Here is an 11,322-nt window from a genome sequence, read left to right as displayed (position 1 = left end):
ACTCAGACTGAACGAATTTCAGTTTGCACAGAACATTATGGACATACCACGTGTTATACAGTATTAATTTAAAGAAAAAAATAGAGATTGTAACAGTAGTACAAGGATAATTATAACAATCAAAAAAATTATAACAATCAAGAATAATAATAATAGTAATGACTATGTATATGAAAGTAAACATATTTTTCTTTTATGAATGTCAGTCCTATTGCTAGTTGGGAATTTTCTCGTTATGTTCTTGCAGCTTGTGAGTAATTCACATCGAGCAGAGACATAAGACGATAGAATGGGGTGAAAGAGATATAGAAGAGGTAGCTAGGTTAGAGGAAGAGAAATAGAATGGTAAAATTCGAAGCTATTATGGAGAGGATAAAGAAAGAGATGAGAGGGGCACAACAATGGTGGCTATACCGTCCCTAATATGTAAGTTTTGAGTTCTCTCTTGAATGTTGAGTGGTTCTGGATAAGACGGAGATCGCAGGGGAGCACGTTCCATGGTCGTATGGCTGAGATGGAGAATTACACGAAGAAAGATTTTGTGTTATGTAAAGGTAAAGCTATAAATAATATCTGTTAAGAGAGAAAAAAAAAAAAGATCGGACAAAGGAGAAGAAAGACAAAATAAGAACAGCTTTTACTTTGTTACAGCGAGGAAAATAATTCTGCAGCTTCTACGTTTACAACAAAAGACATTTACTAAAGGTTTGGAAGTACTGCATCGCTCAATCATCCCTTCACACGAAAGCCCAACCTCTGCTCATGTGGCGACGTACTTTTTCTGGAGACGTCGCATGTTCAACATTTCTGATTTATTTTTGGGCGATTTCCCGACAGTTGCGACCACAGGTGTTTTATATCAAATTACTTGACTCATCGTCGTCTACGTCGCTCCGGGAGTTTTTAAACGGTAATAAGACTCGCCCTATACAGGGTGTTACAAAAAGTACGGCCAAACTTTCAGGAATCATTCCTCACACACATAGAAAGAAAATATGTTATGTGGACATGTGTCCGGAAACGCTTTCTTTCCATGTTAGAGCTCATTTTATTACTTCTCTTCAAATCACATTAATTATGGAATGGCAACACACAGCAACAGAACGTACCAGCGTGACTTGTTACAGGAAATGTTCAAAATGTCCTCCGTTAGCGAGGACACATGCATCCACCCTCCGTCGCATGGAATCCCTGATGCGCTGATGCAGCCCTGGAGAATGGCGTATTGTGTCACAGCCGTCCACAATACGAGCACGAAGAGTCTCTACATTTGGTACCGGGGTTGCGTAGACAAGAGCTTTCAAATGCCCCCATAAATGAAAGTCAATAGGATTGAGGTCAGGAGAGCGTGGAGGCCATGGAATTGGTCCGCCTCTACCAATCCATTGGTCACCGAATCTGTTGTTGAGAACCGTACGAACACTTCGACTGAAATGTGCAGGAGCTCCATCGTGCATGAACCACATGTTGTGTCATACTTGTAAAGGCACATTTCTAGTAGCACAGGTAGAGTATCCCGTATGAAAACATGTGCAGGAGCTCCATCGTGCATGAACCACATGTTGTGTCGTACTTGTAAAGGTACATGTTCTAGCAGCACAGGTAGAGTATCCCGTATGAAATCATGATAACGTGCTCCATTGAGCGTAGGTGGAAGAACATAGTGCCCAATCAAGACATCACCAACAATACCTGCCCAAACGTTCACAGAAAATCTGTGTTGATGTGATTGCACAATTGCGTGCGGATTCTCGTCAGCCCACACATGTTGATTGTGAAAATTTACAATTTGATCACGTTGGAATGAAGCCACATCCGTAAAGAGAACATTTGCACTGAGGATTGACACACTGTTGGATGAACCATTCGCAGAAGTGTACCCGTGGAGGCCAGTCAGCTGCTGATAGTGCCTGCACACGCTGTACATGGTACGGAAACAACTGGTTCTCCCGTAGCACTCTCCATACAGTGACGTGGTCAACGTTACCTTGTACAGCAGCAACTTCTCTGACGCTGACATTAGGGTTATCGTCAACTGCACGAAGAACTGCCTCGTCCATTGCAGGTGTCCTCGTCGTTCTAGGTCTTCCCCAGTCGCGAGTCATGGGCTGGAATGTTCCGTGCTCACTAAGACGCCGATCAATTGCTTCGAACGTCTTACTGACGAAACTAAAATGAGCTCTAACATGTCCACATAACATATTTTCTTTATTTGTGTGTGAGGAATGTTTCCTGAAAGTTTGGCCGTACCTTTTTGTAACACCCTGTATAATGACACCGAGCGCTGTCTGTATTATCTACGGCCTAAGCTTTCACTGGGCGGCGCAAAACGACACGAGACAATTTTTCAGACGTCAGCGACACGTCTGCTTCTTAGCGCGTTGTTTGTGCCTCTCGACCGCGTACCATCGCCTCTTGCGTAGCGAGTGCTGACACTAGTTCAGCATTACCGCTTCCACCGTAATCCAGTTCGCGTCGGTTGCCCCCGCGTTGATGCGACCTTCGCCTCTTTTCCACGATCAGCCAATACGGCGATACACGTATCGTCCCCGCGGGACATGGCGGCCTTTTTTGTGCGCCGCGCGGTGACGCAAGCCGTCGACGACCGTAGCGGGCACGCCGCGCCGAGCCGCCGGGGCACAGTGTTTTCCGGCGCGGCTGGAAATATCGTGGAGAATCTGGATGGAACCGCGCTTCCTGTCGAAGGGTGCCGGCCGGCGGCTCGAACCGGACCGATCAGCTGAGTGCGTGGAGTGGACTAGGTGTCTGCTAGGCGCGGGGGATGGGGGGGGGGGGGGGGGTGTCGGCGTGCCTATAGTGGGAGGCGGGACCGCGTGGCCGGGCAGTCCGGCCGCACTACTCAACAGCGTCGCACGACCGCCGCACGCTGGACGCCTTCCACTAGCTGCTCGCTCCTCCGCCGCGTGAGGGACACCTCTGGGAAGTCTGCTACTTGCTGCTGCAGGTTTGTCAAGTTACTCCCACGAAAATGTTCCACGTCACTTAGGTTTTTCCTGAAGAGCCACCGTCCGTTACATTGTATACATTGTGATTAACGCATCCGCGATTCAAACGTTCATGGAACGAATCCTATAACTCTAAATGACGCTTTCTTCTGTATTTACATTATTGTTCTGCAGTTGACAAGTAGCGGAACTCGCGGCGAAACGGGATACTTAATGTTTAACAATTTCTATAAAATAAGGGAACACAAGGAAACACTTCTTAAAGTGATAAAAAAAAACACCTTGTAGTGTAACCTAATGTACCTTATTTTAAAATCACTTAAAACAATACATTTTGCGTTTTTTACAATTTTTCAAAGAAAGTCTTGCATATTTCCCGTTCCGCCCCACCCACGGGGCAGAATGGGATGTTGTTGTTGTTGTGGTCTTCAGTCCTGAGACTGGTTTGATGCAGCGCTCCATGCTACTCTATCCTGTGCGAGCTTCTTCGTCTCCCAGTACCTACTGCAATCTACATCCTTCTGAATCTGTTTAGTGTATTCATCTCTTGGTCTCCCTCTACGATTCTTACGCTGCCCTCCAGTACTAAATTGTTGACCCCTTGATGCCTCAGAACATGTCCTACCAACCGATCCCTTCTTCTAGTCAACTTGTGCCACATTTCAAAAGCTTCTATTCTCTTCTTGTCTAAACTATTTATCGTCCACGTTTCACTTCTATACATGGCTACACTCCATACAAATACTTTCAGAAACCACTTCCTGACACTTAAGTCTATACTCGATGTTAACAAATTTCTCTTCTTCAGAAACGCTTTCCTTGCCATTGCCAGTCTATATTTTATATCTTATATCAGATCGTCAGTTATTTTGCTCCCCAAATAGCAAAATTCCTTTACTACTTTAAATGTCTCATTTCCTAATCTAATTCCCTCAGCATCACGCGACTTAATTCGACTACATTCCATTATCCTCGTTTTGCTGTTGTTGGTGTTCATCTTATACCCTCCTTTCAAGACACTGTCCATTCCGTTCAACGGCTCTTCCAAGTCCTTTGCTGTCTCTGACAGAATTACAATGTCATCGACGAACCTCAAAGTTTTTATTTCTTCTCCATGGATTTTAATACCTACTCCGAATTTTTCCTTTGTTTCCTTTACTGCTTGCTCAATATACAGATTGAATAGCATCGGGGAGAGGCTACAACCCTGTCTCACTCCTTTCCCAACCACTGCTTCCCTTTCATGTCCCTCGACTCTAATAACTGCCATCTGGTTTCTGTACAAATTGTAAATAGCCTTCCGCTCCCTGTATTTTACCCCTGCCACCTTCAGAATTTGAAAGAGAGTATTCCAGTCAACATTGTCAAAAGCTTTCTCTAAGTCTACAAATGCTGGAAACGTAAGTTTGCCTTTCCTTAATCTTTCTTCTAAGATAAGTCGTAGGGTCAGTATTGCCTCACGTGTTCCAACATTTCTACGGAATGCAAACTGATCTTCCCCGAGGTCGGCTCTTACCAGTTTTTCCACTCGTCTGTAAAGAATTCGCGTTAGTATTCAGAATGGGATAAGGGTATTTTTTGTTAAATTATTGCATAAACGTTGAATTTGAATTACGAATATCGTATCAGACTATGACAAAATGTTGTATAACAGTCAATTCAGACTAAGGAGTGTGTAATTTAAATAATTAAAATGTCATTCTTCAAAATAAGAAAATATTTTAATGTCATTCCGAAAAATGTACAATGCTTAATAACCACCAAACCACTAACTACTAGCCCTTTCGACAATAGTCACAAATCAGTATTTCCTCTTCATTTTCACTGTCTGCTCCAACACAAGAACTGTGTGCCGAATCTGGCATGCGACCCAGCCCTCATTAGAAACAGCAGAGACACTCAGCATCCTCTCTCTCTGATTCTCTCTTGTCCATCATCTTCTTCCTTTTATTTTTCTTAAGGTCTTTGATGTCCTCTGTTTTTTTTTTTTTTTTGGGTGCACAGTTTGATATTTTTGCCTTAAGGTGCATTGCACCTGACGTCTCTGTCCTGACATTTTTTTATATTTGTGCACCCTCCTCCTTTCTGTAGGCCTACTTTACGTGCGACAGAATTCTGCAGTTCCTTCTTATTAAGAGAATCTGTTAATACGCCAGTTTTTCCTTTTCGTCTTGTAGTCCGCCGAGTATTTTGACAGATTAGTGGGACTGGAATGACAGCCTCGAGCGATAACTGGAAAGCTGAGTTGTTCGGCGAACATAGCTGGTTGGGAGAGTCAGGCATCCATGAACATCCAGGCTGGGTTTGCTTTCTACTTGCATCAAAATATGATGGCGCAGAACGGGACACTATCCCATTTTGCACCGTCCCGTTCCGCCCCAAGAGCACTTTGAGTTTAACAACTTTAATGGAGTGTAATAACTGACGTATTTAAACGCATTAAATAACTAAAGTCTAATAAATGCCATGCACTTTAAGGGAATGTGTCAATTTATGGTATACAATTAACAATTAACAGCTTACCTGGCGTTGAAATTCACCAAACGTTAGAACAACGCGGTAACGTGACGGACAACAATTCACTTAGATCTCGCACTTCAAACTAAATCAGAATGGCTTCCCTCACTTCCCTTCCATTCGGAGAAATAGTTACATGCCCATACAACATGTTGCAACACTATAGAGTCTGGAAAACAGCAATTTCCCATTGTGCGGCGCTATCCCGATCTGCCCCAAGTTCGCCTAAGTGTCTGGTACAGGGTTCATCGAAATAATTTCACGCTACTTGTCGTCCGTTCCACTCTGGAATAACGCAGGATCTACATTATTACTCTGCTATCTACAATTAAGTGCCCGGCAGAGAGTTCAGAGTCCCACCTTCAAGTTACGCCTCTACCGTTCCACTCTCTAACCACACGCGGAAAAAACGGATGCTTACATCTTTCCGGGTGGACTGTGATTATTCTTCACTTAAAACTTCCGGGCTGATAGGCCGTGGTCGATGTATAAAACCCTCTTAGCGGAGAGTTTTATACATCGACCATTTATACATCGACCACTTAACGGAGAGTTTTAGACATCGACCACGGCCTATCAGCCCGGAAGTTTTAAGTGAAGACGATACCGGCTGTGAAAGCCTAGATTCTCTGATTACTCTTATTTTATCACGATAGTCATTTCTCCCTAAGTAGGTGGGCGCCAAACAAAACATCTTCACGCTCTGAGGAGAAAGTTGGTGATTTAAATTTCATGAGATGGTCCTGCCGCAGCGAAAAATGTCTTCGTATTAATAGTGCCACCCCAATTCGTGTATGTCTGTCCTGTATCGTTATAATACATAGCGAGCTGACATTCTTTGAACTGTTTCGATGTACTTCGTCAAGCCTATCTGATGCAGATCCCTCACCGCACAGCAATACTATAGAAGAGGGCGGAAAAGCGTAGTGTAAGCAGTCTCTTTAGTAGACCTGTTACATTTTCTAAGCGTTCTGCCAATAAATCGCAGCCATTTGTTTGCTTTACCCACAATATTAGTTCTGTGATCGTTCCAGTTTAAGTTATTCGTAATTCTAATCCCCAAGTATTTAACTGAGTTTCAGCCTTTAGATTTGTGTCACTTATCGTGCAACCGAAATTTACCGGATTCCTGTTAGTAGTACTCATGTGGGTGACGTCACACTTTTTATTATATAGTGTCAATTGTCACTTTTTGCTCCATACAGATGACTAAATCGTTTTGCAATTCGCCTGATGACTTTACAAGACGGCTGCAAACAATCGAAGAGGGCTGCTCACATTGTCTCCGAAATCGTTTATGTAGATCAGGAACAGCAGAAGCCCCACAACACTTCCTTAGGAAACGCCAGATATTACTTCTGTTTTACTGGATGACTTCCTTCAGTTGCTATGAACTCTGACCTTTCTGACAAGGAATCACGAGTCACAAAACTGAAACGATGCCGCATAGCCAAGCAATTTCATTAGAAGTCGCTTGTGAGAAACAGCGTCAAAATCCTTCTGGAAGCCTAAAAAGTTGGAAACAATTTGACGTTTCCAGTCGATAGCACTCATTACTTCGTAAGAATAAAGAGCTAGTTGTGTTTCACAAGAACGATATTTTCTGAATCCCTATTGGCTGTTTGTCAATAAATCGTTTTCTTCGAGGTGATTCATAATATTCGAGCACAGTTTATGTTCCAAAATACTACTGCAAATTGACGTCGGTGATATGGGGCTGTAATTCAGCAGATTACTCCTATTTCCTTTCTTGGTAATGTTGTGACTTGTGCAGCTTTCCGTACTTAGGGTACGGATCTTTCTGCGAGCGAGCTGTTGTGTATGATTGCTAAGTATGGAGCTATTGTATCAGCGTACTCTGAAAGAAACCTGACTCGTATACAGTCTGCACTGGAGGCCTTGGCTATATATAGTGTTTTAGTCGGCTTTGCTACACCGAGGATATCTACTTCTAAGCTACTCCTGACGCTAGTTGTGCTTAATTCGAATTCTGGAATATTTAGTTCGTATTTTTTTGTGTAGGAATTTTGGGAAGTCGTGTTTAGTAACTCTGCTTTAGTGGAACTCTCATCAAAAAATCACCATTGTTATCGTGCAGTGAAGATGTTGATTGCATCTTGCCGCTGGTATACTTTACATAGGACCAGAATCTCTTGATTGTTAGTCAACGATGTAATATAGTGTCGGAAGCAAGCCTTTTTGGAAATCCGAAAAAAAGGATTTATCTGTTCTTCAGAATCTTCTCTCTGAAAGACGCGGTGTACGAATTGTGCAAGCCGTACTTCACACGATGGTTTTTCGTAAATGTGTAATGACTGAGAGAGCTTAAAATGTCTTCACAAGTGCTGTCTGACAGCTCGCAGATCTTTGAAAAATGTCCTGCTTACCGCCTTGGGTTGCTGATAAAATCTTTAGTTGAACAACCCGTTTTGGTCGAGTGACCATCATGAGGTTTCTGTGTACGAAATTAAAATAACACGTAAGGAGGATTAAAAGAGTAAAGTGTCACAAATCTGTTAATTGGTGTATGTGTGAAGAACATCACATACGTAATAAAATGTCACAACTCAATATAAAAGCATCTACAGCATCGTATCACGCGAATATAAAATCATTCCCGTCGGTTAATAAAACCATGAATTTCTCACTGAAAATAAAAGTAGGACTAGACAGTCATATAGCCCATTATGAACAAATCATATCACAAAAACATAAATGATTCGCATTTATACATAGTTACCTGTTGCAACGTCGTAATTTAAATTACATCGTCTGTATATAAACTGTGCTAGGCAGTGCACTCTTTCATGTCATATCAGCAATGGGCGTTAACGCTGAGATCGGACGATACCTCATAGAGCCGACTGCACATCTGACATCTGTTTACCGGTAGAACCAAAGATGGTCATTGACGACACATCAACAGCAACTAGTTTCTTACGATTATACAAGCTGTGTGTCGTATGCTGCGTTAAAAAGTGTGACAGTCGTAACAGGTACGCTGTATGTTGCACCTAATAGACGCTTACGCTGGTTACAGTTACAGTTGCGCTCACAGATATACACACATAAAAGTAAGAACTTACCTACAAGCATAGACACTAGTGTGAAATAAGCTACAGTCTCATTTCACATATCGTACAGAAACTGTTATCAAAAAGTTCATATAACAAGCTGAAGCGTTAGTTGCGTCTAACGTAACATCAATTAAAATTAGACACAGTAACGGAGTCGTATGCTGAATTAAAACCATGTATTATGTAGTGTACAGCTAACCCAAGTTTACTAAATGTTCTGAATTATAACATATATAAGTCCTGACTCTTACGTAGACAGACGTAGCACCAGAATGAACCATATCAACAGTGAGCGTCTAGATCTAACCATGTTCAACACGTATACGTTGAGGTAACAAGGCGATACAGATACAGCAACTATTTTTACAGAAGTCTGAAAATGAATGAAAATAATACTGCGGCTATTTTACATTTTTGAGATGAGAGATATGCTTTTCCTTTCAGGAACGACATAACGTTTGGCCTCAGTGTATGTTCAAGGTTTCTGCAACGTGTGTCCCTTTTTGTAAGTGGGGATTGTCCTACGTTCTTTTGCAGCTACGCGAAACCGTTTGCTGTTGAACAGATTGTCGTCAAACATTAACTAGGGAACGTGGCTAGTTTCACAACGTTTTCAGTGTTGAATCAAGCTGAAATTGGAGTACTACTTTATGCCGTGCGGCTCTACACGATAACGGAGATTGATTAAAACGTGTTGCATTCATGACATACATCTCTACACGGACTCCACGAGCGACGTGAGGTACAGTATGTTTTTCGGCCTTTTGTGTTCTATCTGTGAAAGTACATCTGATCGAGGCCATATCGTTGAAGCCCAGCGCATGAGGCACAACATTTGAAAACGAATGTAGGCACTAGACTTTTCACGTCTGGCCAGAGGAGAATGCACTGTCGGTACCACGATTCGGGGAAACCGTTACGCTGCCAGTTAACTGCCATGGGCAACGACATGTTGACGGGATGGGTTCCCCGTAACAGGTAAGTCGGATATAAGTCTCAGATTTGTTAGAAGGTTTCTGGGGAAGTTGGTTCCAAAGGAGAACGCTTACAAGACGTGTGGGACGAGTTCTTGAAAACCGCTTTGGCGTTTGGAGTAGGCATGAGACCAGACCTCGAAGGAATTTATAGAGGCACCACTAGGATCGTAAAGGGTCGGTATAGCATTGTCAGTGGTGCAAAAAAGATGGCTCCGAACTTAAATAGGATTCTTTGGAAGAAATCTGAAGCTGTTCTTGCGAAACCTTCTTGAGTAAATTTAGAGAACCGGTAGCAGTGGAAAGCTCTACTATAATTATGGTACTACAATTATCATACATCTTGCGTACGGATAATGATAGAAAGATCAGAGAGGTTACACCACATACAGAGTCAGTCTACAGCCAATATTCCGTAGCTCAATATGCGAATGAAATATGACAGAAAATCAACAGTAATGGTAAGAAACATTTTCCTCCAAACACTGTGCACTGGTTTGCAAAATATTTATTTAGATGCCAGTGTAGAAGACGCTACCACCGTCACTTGAGGTAATCTTGGGATGGAATCTTCTAAAAAACCACAGACGACAATCTGCACTGTTCTTGAACTTCTTGCTTTGTCTCTAATGACTCTGACACCGTCTTTCTTCTTTTCTTCGTTAATGGTGACAAGAGTAAGACTACGGATTTATTCCACGTAAGATCGAGCTCCTCGAGGTGTCTATCAAACTTATATACAGAATTCATCGTAACAATAACTGTCATACTAGTTAGCTGTTTTCTTTAGCAGCTGTTTATGAAGCCGCGTATCAAAGCAAATCAAGAGGCTGCGGAACAGCAGCCAGATATTTCGGGTGACAACTATTCAGTCCTCTTCAGGTGTTTTAAAACACTGGTCTGAATATGGCTGAGTGGTTGTTAGCCGAAATATCGTGGCGAAGTCACCCGGCGGCAATCCCGAAAACTCATAGGACGCAAATTACTGCGGGAAAACTTTAAGAATCACATAAAAAGTGTTTAGATACATTGCAGTTGTAACGATGTGAACTTCAAGACGGTTAGTTACTACTCCAAACAAGTAATCAAAAATGTTACTTTTTGCGGTCAAGATTGTGGATAAATTCACCACTTAGTTCAGAAAATGATCACTGTATCCTCCATCTCACATTAAACGTAATGTAGAGCCTTAAAATGCTCTACTTTTAATCACGCAGATTTACTTGATACGCATATGCCAAAATAAGCTTTCGAAATTTCAAAAAGAAATCTGTACGTGGCCAACGTTTTTATGTCCCACGTGTTTATATGATGCTCCCGCCTTAACCGTACAATTACGTAAGGATACAAGGATACGTAGTGGCATAACAGAACTAAAAAAAAGAACACACACACACACACACACGCACACACACACAACCCCGGTTCCGACCAAACTTTTCGGGAGGTTTCCCTTGGTCATCAAGCGAATCTTGGACTAGAATTCCCTTCCAAATATTTTCAATAATCGGGAACCTCTGCCTCATTCACAGCCTACTGTGATATTTGGCTGAAAAGAAAAACACTTATGCAACAGTCCAGCAGTACCTTTGACATTTCATGCAAACACTATGGAAAAGTATATGTTGGTTAGTCAGGCAGAGATAAGCTAGGTTATCGGATCATCATGTATGTTGGGAACTAACAACCTTTTGCGAAACATCTTTTTAGAAAAAGCCATCAATGCAATGCTCATCGTGAGTATTAAAGCAGGTATATGAAAGTACTGGAAACCTATGTCACAGAGTA

General features: G+C 42.2%; 1 protein-coding gene across 1 annotated transcript in view; it reads left to right on the top strand.

Annotated features, from left to right (window-relative positions):
• Positions 1-2,847: 2,847 nt before the first annotated feature.
• Positions 2,848-11,322, top strand: part of LOC124776859 — a 120,928-nt gene continuing 112,453 nt past the window's right edge. Inside the window, exon 1 of the mRNA XM_047252034.1 lies at positions 2,848-2,965. The gene's annotated coding sequence lies outside the window, so the exon portion shown is untranslated. The remainder of the gene's footprint in view (positions 2,966-11,322) is intronic.

The sequence above is a fragment of the Schistocerca piceifrons genome, chromosome 2 (genome assembly GCF_021461385.2).
Source record: "Schistocerca piceifrons isolate TAMUIC-IGC-003096 chromosome 2, iqSchPice1.1, whole genome shotgun sequence".
NCBI lineage: Eukaryota > Metazoa > Arthropoda > Insecta > Orthoptera > Acrididae > Schistocerca > Schistocerca piceifrons.
The sequence above is the reverse complement of the archived record's forward strand: the minus strand, read 5'-3'. Positions and strand labels throughout refer to the sequence as shown.